Consider the following 11444-nt stretch of genomic DNA (forward strand, 5'->3'; position numbering starts at 1 on the left):
CAATATTTTTGTTTTTGATGAAAATAAGTGCTTCAAATTTTTAATAGACAACATGAAAGTAAATTTAGTGTGAAAAATTTGGCTACATGGCTATAATAGAATAAGAAACCTTACTTTACCCCAGTAACGCCTACTATTGCTAGTTATAAAAGTTAAAAGAAAATATTATATATAAAAATGATCGAAAAATTAAAAAAAAAAAAAAAAAAAAAAAGCTACTTTAATAAATAAAAATTGCTAAAAAAGGGACCTGCATTTAATGCTGAAAAAAGTAAAAATCTTTTTTTAAATCTTTTTTTTTTGTTTTCACAGATTTATCTTTGCCCTCAGCCCTGCTCACCCTAAAACATGTCCTAGAGAAGAGTATAAACACAGTAGATACAGAGATTCACTGAAGAAATATGATGACTATCTTATATAGGTAACCACTAATACATCGCATAGCTTTAACCATGATGATTCTTCAACCACAATACTCATCGCAGAATTAATATAATACTTTACATCGATTTCACTTCGGTATGAGACGTACAAGAAATAAACTACGGACTACGTATCTTTATTTTAAGTTGTTGTTCTAATGTTTTGTAAGTAGTACTTACTTTCAAATATTATTTTATTAAAAACAATTAAGTATTTGTTTATGTAAGTTTGTATTTGAGAAATATTTTAATACATGTAATATTATAAAGAGCTCAGAAAAAGGGAAGTCAATTAAAAATTAATATATTAGTTTCAATTTTTATTTCAAAAACTTCCTTATTTATACTAAATAGTGATTTGAATTTTACAACCAAGAAATGTCAAATCAACCTAGGAGCAGAAAAAAAAATATACTCACCGATATTTAGACAATATTCACATACCTATGTATCATTTCTAACCATGAATAAGGCAAATATAATGTTATATTACTTAAATATGCATTTTCATGAAGGGTATTCCTAAATACCCAGAAATGTACTTGGGTTAGGATTTGAAGGGACGGAACATACGGAATTGAGTTACTTATTTATTAAAATATATCAGTTAACTACGCGTCCCTTCTAAAAAATTATAACCAAATTCCAATGGATGATGTAAGCATAACCAAAAATTATCTATGGAGATATAATTTAAAGTAATTCAATGAATTATGCTAGACCTATCGTCCTTATAAAAGAACTTATGATTTGAGTCCAATCGAATAAATATTCAAACTTACATCAAACACGATGGAATTCACATGTAATTTATAAACTTTTCTTTTTTCTTTTGCCATACAGTTGTACTTTCTTAATTATAAGATGTGATTTCATCTCAAATTATTGGTCAGATTATTTGTTTGTATTCAAAATTAAAATAAATCAATAATTATGAAATTGTTAAACTTCCTTCGCTTGATTCTATGTGATAAAGCAATAAAAAGCCTCAAACTCTGTTATCAATGTGACAAATCGCTTAACAACATTGCCGGATCGAACAAAAATGCAGAAAAGGCTGTGAAACTCATGTAAAACATATATTAAACTTTAAAAATAGAAGAATGTTTAAAATGGAATTCTTTAAGAAAAAATAAACTCAAATAATATAACAATTGATAGTCATTTATTTCTATTATTTATTTTAAAAATCTTTAAATTCTAAGAAAAAAGCTATATATACTTGTATATATAAGCATATATTTAAAGTATACAGATTTATATAAACCTTTACCCCAGCAGAAAGAGATTTTTTTTTTTTAATTTAAAAATGATACCAAAGTTCTTTTTAAATTTTGTGTGTGGTTTCACGAAAATAAAAAAAAATGATATTATCTTACCGCAAAACTTTTGTGTGTTCGACTCTTAAAATATATGGTTAGACAGTGCGTGACCCCTATACCTTTCATTGAGAGATGAATATATGCAAATCCTTTTTATATGAAGACAAAAAGCACATATATTTAATTATATTATTACTATTAATCCTTAGATATTTAGAACTGACTCCTCAAAAGGTGCGAGGGTGTTGTTGTCTTTGTTATGAATATGGGTATATATTTAGTAGTTTGTGTGATCTAATACGTGTAAGATATTAATAAAGGTACTTATAACATGTTAAGGATTTACACATATTGCTTTAATGATCCTTTTATAAGACATGATATTTATTGCTTTCCTAAAATTTTGTACAATATTAATTAATTTATCGCCATTTAAAAGTGTATTGCTTCATGAGGAATAACTAAAGTTGGAAAACCGCCAAAATAAGTTTATACGATATGTAAAATTGTAGATTGAGCAACTTGTTTATATAAAAAAATTAATCAAAATTCATTAGTTTTGTTTTATTTTTATTCAACATTATAGGGAATGTATTAGAAGATGTGGCAGCCCTGTATTTACTATTAAAACGATGAAATTTTAAAAATAACTTCAGATAAATCACGAATATTAAGTTAAAATTTGTTTAAGCTTTATTGAATTTACTACTACATTTTACCCACAAATAATTTTAACTCCGTCTCATCTAACTTTAAAATGGCCATAATATTTAATAAATTGAAATTTAAATACATCATACCAATTATTATTGAAACAAAATCGTAACAACTTCTGGATTTTTTTGGCTAAGATATATTTCACACTCTAGTACTAAAGTATTCCATGTCTTTATATGTAAAAATTCTATAAGGTTTTTTGTTCCCTCACTTCTCTCCTTCTCCTAAGGAGATAAGCAGATTATTTAATTATTATATAAAAGGGAAAAAAAAACAGAAGAGAAGAGAAGAAGAACACTGAATGATGATAAAAAAAAAATTGTCAATACTTGTGACAGGATTGACGTAGCAGTGTGCGTGCACGCATTTCTTCATTAAGCCATTCCAGTATTACTGAATTGTTTAACTGGACTCCGTGGCATTTATAATTTACAAAAACAATACTTTGAAGCAAAAATCTGTAAATATTAAAAAGAAACCCAGTAATAAGTGTGGCTATCTTCATGCACTCGTCAGCTCCTGGAGACATCAAGAAAAGCCAGACCCTCGCCTTCACTTCACTCAGTAGCCTTCATTAACCCTTTTTTTGAACACTTAGACCTATCCAAAAAAGTACTTTTTGAATTTTGATATGTGCTTACAGATGTGAGAAGCTCGCAAATAATTTTTTTAGGGATCTAAGTATGTCTTATACCCTGCCTTATCGGCCTTAAAGTTTTTCCAAAATACATTTTTGATTATTTTTTAAAGTTTTTGGACTAAATGTATAGATAAAACATCCCATTGAATGCCAAAAGAGACATTAAACCAATATATAAATCTTTTTGAATAATACTTTTTATATATTTTATTATCAAAGTATCAAGATTGTCCAGTACAATGAAGGTAAAGGGAAACATTTGGGTACCTGGACTGCAGTACTAAAATGTCTTGTACTCTTGTCTGTCAATTTTATTTTCTCTTATATTTACCTATTTTTTGCGAAAAACATTTTAGTACTTTGGAAAATTTTACACTTACCTCAATTTTTTATCTAAGAATAATTTTTGTAATACCAGTGTAAAAACCAGAATGATATACCTTTTATATTATTTTGCATTTTTTCGTAGATTTATATTACTAAAAACATTAAAAGACGAAAAAAAAGTTAATAAATGAAGTTATTAGTAAACTAATTTAGCAACTTATTTGTTTTTATTAATAAATTAAAATCAATGAAATGACTTGGCAAAAGTGATTTACACTGCTAATGACTTATCCACCAAAAATTATAAAATTTGAAATAATATTGAATACTGCTAATCATTTAGAACTATCGGACAACACATTAACAGCCACTGATTTTGTCACGTGCAAGATCCAGCAGGAGTGACTAAGATATTTTTATTGTAACTAGGGGTTGGGGGGGTAACCTGGTTTGCTTGGAGGTATTAGGTGTCGATGAATATACAAACTTTGCTTCAACAATGTAGAAATGTATTCTCCCTTTTTGTAAGGCGCGGTGAGCTTTATATACACACGTTGTTCCTATATTGTTATTTCTTAGATTTAGTAGTTTTGGAGTTCTAAAATATTAAACGTACGTTCAAGTAGAATCTTTTAACGATATACAAAGCTTGCTTCCTCTTTTTTCTAATTCTTATTTAATTATAATGCACATACAGACTTGTAATAAATACAACAAGATGGTATATATTAGGGTTGGGACGGTAAGCTGAACCCACGTTTTGGTACAAAACACGGTACACCCTTCATGGTACGCACTTATGTACGATATAATAGTAAAATGGGGGTTTTAATTGAATTAATGTAGTTGTCATGTTTTTTCAATATTTTATTCTTTAATGCTTTCTTTTAATACTTTCTTTTCATATAAATTAGTCTTAAATATACTTAGATTCTCTAAAAAACAAAGGTTCATATAAATATACACGGTTATGTATTACTATTATTAATGAATTTATATATATTTTTAACGATGAGCTTGCCTTCATTTTACCTGGAGAAATGGGCAAATTTATCTAAATTATCCTTTTATGATAACACTGAGTTTTTTTCAACTGGGATCCATTTTATCATTTTGTAAGTTATTATCTCTCTTGCTATTTCTTTTCCATAATATCTTATTTCTTTTGACTCAATTTGTAGTTATCATATCATTATTTAATATGCAATAGACATATATGAAGCAAAATATATGTTTAATTTAAAAAAAAAAATTAATAATCAACGCAAATGCTCCTGTTTATTTAAATATGTATGTTATTTATAGTACATAAACCAAATGAAAAATGATAAAAATAAAAAAGGTAACCAAACGGTTATAATATTTAATAAATTATTACAAATATACGTTCTGCAACAAGGGTAAAAACAATCTTTTTTATTCTTCTTTTAATATAAAATATCATCTTTTATTTGATTTTTTATGGTTTCCCCCATTCCAAATCATTATTCCTTTTTTTCTTTAAAAAGAAGAACAAGCCAGGGGCATTCTGTATACAGGATTAAAAGATGAACTGGTATTGGTGTTGTAGTTTCTGTCAATAGAGAATAGAGGGGAAAAAAACACTGAGCTATTACTTAGCCTTACTTTGGTAGAGGGAGATCAATCAAGACCTCTGGACAAGTAATCACATACTTTGAAGCCCCGTTCAGATAGGGCAAATATTGTTTTTTGAAGCATAAATTGTCCTTTGCACTTTGTTAAAGATTTTATACTTTCCTTATCACATTCATAAAAGTATTGATGTTAAGTATATGTCATATCTATTAATGAAATAAATTATCATAAATCTATTTTGATGTCCGGGTATAAAGAAGTAAAAGGTCCAAATCTTAAACACCATTTTCCAAATGGAAACATTTTCTCCTGAAGATGCAATTAATAAAACTCTGCAAATTCAGTAATAAAATTATTACTCTTATCATACTTAATTTACTTAAATTGCCCTCATTAGAACATGTGTGCTATAATTTTAACTTTAAAGGTCACTTCAGATTTTTGCAGGAGTAACATACAAGATAACTTGATAAATAAATAAGCTAAAATGTTTTTTTATCAATTGTTATTTCTTTAAATTTCATTTATGTATATAGTAATTTCATATCAAATATGGTTATAAGTCGAAATTATACTTAAAACATGATTTAGAAAAGGAGCTTTAAAAGCCAACCCTACTGCAATTGAAAATTTGTCATTTTCATATTCAATAGCTTAAACAAAGTAATTTTTAGCCGGCGAGTGAAAATACGTTTACATAGCGTACTTCAATATAATGAAAAGTCTAGTAATTTATTTATTGAAAAATAATATTTGGGTAACTCTAATTTAATGTTTCTTAATTGTTACAATCAAGACTTTCGGGACAATTGCAACATTGAAAGAGATGTATTCTAATGCCGGTTATGTCAAAACTATTGACTGATAAAAAAATTTAATAAATAGCACATATTGATGTAGATATGGTTTCTTTCAATTTTGAAAGTCTAACTAAAAACAACTTGAAGTAATTGAGCCTTAAACAAAAAGTTTTCCAAGTTTCCCGATCTCACCCTATCTATAGTCATACACTGACAAACAATTAAATAATTCTTATAATATTGTCCATTAGGTAAATATTTTCTATTAGGTTTTGTTGTGTTCTAGGATATATAGTAATTACTGTTATAATTTATAACTATGCATTTTGTTTTTTACCCAATTATATGGAAACTTATATAAAATACGTAGAACGGATGACATTTTAATTACATATTGATATTTATTATTACTATCAGAGTTTTTCATCGTGAATGCGAGCAGAAGTTTATTGATTTCTCTAAAATAATATAGTTTTGTTTAAGATCATTTTAATGAAATCAAAATCATAATAGATTTAAGGCAATAAGAAATAGAGCTGGAGAAATAAGTTTTCCTTGACGGCAACCGTTATTCACATAGAAATTATACTCTTCACTTTTGTAAAAGGTAATAAGGTCACAAAGACTTACTGCCACCATTCTTATAAACTTATCTCCCAGCCCCTGTGCCTTTAAAACTTTTACAATCCATTTGTGTGATATACTGACAAATGCCTTCATAAAACCAATCGCTAACACTGATACTTTTGAATTGTCGCCTCCACATAAAGATAACCAACGATAAGGGACAAAATAACTACACATTAGATTTAATTATACGCCAAAAAAAAACAAAGTGTCTTTATTTTTTCTAATACAACAATACAATTACTCTACTTTTTATAATAAGATAATATCAAAAAATACAAATCAACGAGAAGATACGAGAAAATACAAATATATAAGGTAGGGTACATAGAAGATAATAGCATAATAATAAGTAACACTTCCAGCTATGAATTACTTAATTATAATATACATATCAATTATTAATTCATTAAATCAATACTAATTCGTAAGGCATAACCAATGTGACCTTCCAAACTGGTCATGTAAATGTCCGACCATTAGAGACTCGGATAAGAACGGTTCTAATAAGCCCATCCTTACTCACATTAACAGTAATAACTATCCCTAGAGTCTACTCTGGTTTCCCCAATACTTTATTTACTACTACCACTACATCATATACACGAAGATTCCTCCACTTCGACCTCCTGTCCTGATCTTGAACATACTTTCTCATCAATCGTTTCTGAATAGATGCGAGTAACGTTTTGATTTTTCTCCATCTATTATAAGGATAATAGACTTCTCGACCAAAATTATCTGGAATACTATTGAATCTCGATATCAGCATTGAAGGGGACAAAACGTAATTAACAGACTTATATTAGATGATAAAGACACTAGGGGTCTACTATTTATAACACACTCAATCTCAATTAGGCAAGTTTCTAACTGCTCATGCGAAAGCTTTACATTCCTATATAGCCTATCAAATAGATTTTCGTCAACTTAATCCTAGATTCCCAAGCCCTGCCATATTAGGAGCCTTAGGGGGGAATAAAGTTATATTCAATGGCTCTCTCAGTAGCCCATTTTATTAATGTACTCTTTTCGGACTTCATAAATTTCTTAAGTATCTATGAACATCCTACGAAATTCTACCATTATCACTTCAAAATACCTTAGAAATGCCCCAAAGACCGATAAATCTGCGAATCGTAATCAAAAAATTTCCACTCTCAATCATCTTGACAACTCAAGTGGGCATATTTGTAAACAGACAAATGTATGTCTTGTTAGTGACAGAAAGGCTATTGTTGCTGTATGTTAGAATTGTTCCAACATAATCAACTATTACATAAGGAAAAGCTGGTTCCAAAGAAGCCCTACATTCCAGTAAATTGCCTATCTTTTGGGGAATTGTACCTGATAGTACAGTACGATATTTTATTCACTTAGGAAATTGAGAAGAAACAGCCCTCCTACCGAAAATAATCTGAAATGACTTCTACAAGAAGCCAAAACTGTTGATGAGCCAGCGTGGAGTAATCTTATGTGTTCATAGTAAACTAATAAAAAACTCATGGGATACTTATTTGATAAAATTAATGGATGTTTAACATTGGAGGGAATGTAATGACCAGCTTGTTATCTCCCACCGCCACGCATAGCTTCTTCGTTATCATCCCCAATTGGATGTAATAAGCAAATACTGTCCATGAAGGCCAGAGATTTTCCAGACTTCACCAGCTTGTATTGAAGAGGAAAAAATTGCCTTTTTTTGATGTCAAAATAGGAAAATCGTTGCCTTCAAGGTTAATAGAAATACAAAATTAGACCATCATGTAATCGGGCTTGATAGAATTTTCAATTTGATGTATTGCACTGGCCACTAGGCAAGACACACAGGTTTTGACGAAATAGAGACTAAGAGCGGTATTCTAACAGTACAAGGAGGGTGATATATAGCTACTCTTCGTAACATTTATTATCTATGACATCACTACTAAAAAGCGTGGTGGAAATTAAACATTTGTAAGAATTTTTTTCCGGTATAACCATGTATTTCTATTAACCTTGGTCGATTTTTGTAATTCCAATGCCGTCAATGGGCCTTCAACTTCTTGCCTCCTACTTATATTTTCATTTAATAAAACATATGATCCATGCAACATATCTCTTAAGTTTACTATATGAAAAATAAAATAATAGTCATATCACATCTCTGTCGAAAGAATAATTGTACATCTTAAGACAATTTTTCTTTCACTAAAAATATAACAAGATGTATCACACGAGCCCGAAATACCTTTGGGGCATTCATTTTGATATTGACAAAACCAATTCGGTCCCTCAGACCAATCGGCCTGGGTTTTTTTTACCAGAAATGTGTAACCACAAAACGATTGGCATGTTATCCTTTATCTGCTGAGTTCTGTTAGCGACATATATTTTCCCAACTCACTTTTCCTTTTGTAGCCAATACCATCCCTTATTAGAATCTGTTCAAGCAAGAATTCTTGATATCACAACTGGAGTAATAGAAATAAAATGGGCAATCATGCGTAACACTAATAACTTGGCATCAAGCTCCATTCCAGGGATCATCATATCCTTCAAAGGCTTGACTTTTGTACGTGGTACCGACAGGTTAATTTGATCTCAACATCAAGAAAAACGGATCTTAAATACAGGACTGCACCCCATCCTTTGTTGGATGAGTCACAAAAAATACAAAATTCATATTGAACATCGTCATCTCTCACACCTACAACTTATTGCGAGAACAAAAATTTCTAGAAGTATGCAAATTTTCCCTCCAACACTTCCTTCCATATGCAAGTTTTTCTGGCAAGGCCTCATCTCATCCTAACATTAACTTCCAAATATCCTGAAATATAACCCTTGCCAGAAAAAATATTTGAGAAAATTATCTGGGAGGATTCAAACATTTCGCTGAATCAGACAAAACAATAGGTTTAGTAGGATAAGTATTTCCTTTCAATAAATTCACACAAATGGATATACAATCACTCTTGGGGTCCCATATATAACAAATGAAGGAACGTTAGTACAAAGTTTCCCTTTAAATTAATCTTGTTCAACTCATGAACCAACTATTTAGCATTCTCCTAAGAGTTAGCTCGTGACACAAGATCATCATCCTACATATTGTTATTTATAAGGTCAAGGATATACTTCGAAACACCAAGACATCGGGCATTCCATTGAAGGTCAGCGACTCAGGAACGTGCGGCACATGAAGTAAAAAAACTTGTCACCTATGTCTACATTCAATAATAATAAAATATTTATCTGATATTCTGGAACAGACACATGATTATACATTTTTCAATCACAATTTTTTAAAAAGACCAACTGCCTATAAAATGTCATGAAGGTGATGGTGAAGTTTTGGCCCCACATTCAAATAATCTTAAAAGATTTACAATGACTAAATTTCTCTGATGCATCAAATACTATTATAAGTTTGGTTGTAGTTGAAGATTCTATTAATAGAATCTATGAGGAGGAAGATAACATAAATCCTCTCAAGTATTACTTCTATTTTCAGGTACTTTCTCAATAAAACCATTGATAAAATTATCTTTCATTGACTTTATTTACATACTCCCATAATTAGGATCTTTATGAAGTTTAGCTTCCAAATTTTTGAATCTCTTCAAGGCTATATCACGGGTCGAAAATAAATTCAATGGAGACTGTGTTGTTGGTAGTGGAGCCTCAGTGGAACCTTTCGTGTTATTATTAACTTGCTCATCAAATGTCTTATGGGCCTCAGACTCCGATTTAGAGATATGAGTTTGAATTGATGCACTAATACTCAACATTTTCCAAAATTACGGAATGTCTTTTATTTCTTCTACCACTGCAATAGCAAGAACCTTATTTCCCTTAAAAAATTTATCACTGACCCTCCCCCGAATTACGCAGCCCAACCAGTATGTTTTGCAAATTGCTAGTAGATATTTCCAAGTTTGATAAGAATGGTATCTAAAAAGTATTTCAATGCCAGTCAAAACGTCAAAACTAGCTACCAAGCTTACACTATCCCCCAATTTTAAACCCTGCGCATGGTGAACTTAAGTATATATACTGGTGTATGGTGAGAGTAATCTGATATTCTCTCTACTTCAAAGGCCGATATGGGTATCAAAGAATTGTCAAACCTTAGAGATATGTCATGGCGATGATGGCTCCAATTTTTCAACACCAATAATTGCAAATCTCTTTTCGACACCTTGGGTTTTTAATGTTCTTGCTATGTTAGAAGATATCAAACTTATCTGTGAACATTCGTCAAAGATTACTCGTGCAGAAGCAGAATATCTCTTTTTAACGACCATCGTTCTGGCTGACATTAAAATAGAAGAACAAGTAGGATTTTCATTTGTAACTCCCATACTAGACTATGACCAATTAGAACTCTCCCTTTGAAAACTTCGGATTATTAACGACCAGAACCAAATAATGATGGTTCTTCCTAGAGTATTTACATGAGCCAAACTTACAACCATAATATCTGTGACCTGCATGAAGACAATTATAACAAAGATTTCCAGAATGGGTAATCTTAAGATGCTCTTTTTTAAAATTTACTCTTAAATGAACTACATTTTCAAAGAATATGAGATCCTCCAAAACATAAAAAACAAACTTTATCATTTACATTGACATGTAACACGTTCTTTTTGAACAAAATTTCACGTTTGGCTTCAGTCTCACCAACTCTGACTACAATTACCAAATTCTCCATGAGTTTATGTATGATACAGTAAAAACAATCATTGGAGATAAAAAAAAAATGCTCCCACCCTTCTTTTAATGTGCTTGGGAGTTGTTTTTCAATAATTAGAATCAGAATTCTTCTGGTGTTCTCCTCGTCAATGAGTACGTCATGTATACCATTTGTTTCTAAATATCTTTTTACAAATGATGCACTGTCATAAAACTGACTAAGATCTCTAAAGTTATTCTTATAAGGAGGTAAATCAGTGAATTTGTGAATGCACTGGTTGATGACCGATCTGCTTCTACCATACAAATGTTC

Source organism: Lepeophtheirus salmonis, chromosome 4 (genome assembly GCF_016086655.4).
Source record: "Lepeophtheirus salmonis chromosome 4, UVic_Lsal_1.4, whole genome shotgun sequence".
NCBI classification, from domain to species: Eukaryota; Metazoa; Arthropoda; class Copepoda; order Siphonostomatoida; family Caligidae; genus Lepeophtheirus; species Lepeophtheirus salmonis.